Below are 1,096 nucleotides of genomic sequence, written 5' to 3'. Positions count from 1 at the left end.
CCCCGGCACCGAGGACACCTACGGCCTCCCGGTCTCGCTGCCGGGCTGCGCGCAGGTTGCGCGGCGTGCGGAGGCGCGGCCAGTAACTGCAAACCACCTGGGATGGAATGGGATGGGATGATGAGGGGCACTCCAGCAATGTCGTTCCAGCAAAGGCCTGTCCTCCCCTTCAGGTGCCTCCCCGAGGTCTCCTCCCCGAGACCCTCTCTCGGGCCTGGAGCTGGCAAAAAGAAGCAGCCCCGTTCCTGGCATCGGTGCCGCCTGGCCTGCCCCGCACCTGCGGAGCCCGGGGCTCGCTGCCCGCAGGACTCGCCGCGCCGGCCAGAGGAGAGCCGGGCACCCGCCCGACGGGACGGGCAGCACCTGCCGGGGCCGCGGGCTGTGAGCAGGGGGGTTCAGACAGTCAGCTCGTACCTGAGCCCTGTTCTCGCCCTCCAGACGTGCGAGTGGGGACGGCTCCGCTTGGGAAAAACCCCGCGCAAGGCCGGCGGTTGTCTGGGGGTCCATGGGAATCTGGCCACTTGTGCCGGCCGCAGCCGGGAGGGGGCTGTGCTTCCTTTACAAAAAGAGACACAATTAAGCAAAATGCTCAATGAACATTATAAATGATGTGCAATCGCCTCGCAGATTGCTTAGCAAATCAAATTATATGGTTGCTCACGGATGATTTCCATGTGCTTCAAAACGCAAACAGGTACTTTCTGATTTTGGGGGGTTTTTTTGTTGGTGGTTTGTTTTTTTTTTTTCTAAAGGAAAAAAAGAAAGCCAGCGCTTTTAACATTGCGGAGCAGTGCCACACGCTGAAAGGCGGCTGTGTGAATATTCACGTTCTCCTTTGTTCGCCTCGGATTTCACAATAGCCCGGGGAGGGCACGTCCACCGCACTCTTGTAAATTTACCAATCCTTGACCAAAACCGCCAGGCACCTGCTTGGCAGAGCACAAAGCTGCCTACGTTTCCACCAACAATTTACTGTTTCGTCGGCTTCTAAATTGGCCCGACAATAGAAGGGCTCAAAACTAATATCATTTAAATCAATGGAGATGGCCGAGTTCAAGGCTCCGCCGGCTGCGGAAGCGGCGGGACCGCTGCTCCC

The sequence above is a fragment of the Chaetura pelagica genome, unplaced genomic scaffold (assembly GCF_000747805.2).
Source record: "Chaetura pelagica isolate M959 unplaced genomic scaffold, ChaPel_1.0 scaffold17, whole genome shotgun sequence".
NCBI classification, from domain to species: domain Eukaryota; kingdom Metazoa; phylum Chordata; class Aves; order Apodiformes; family Apodidae; genus Chaetura; species Chaetura pelagica.
This window is presented reverse-complemented; position numbering follows the sequence as displayed.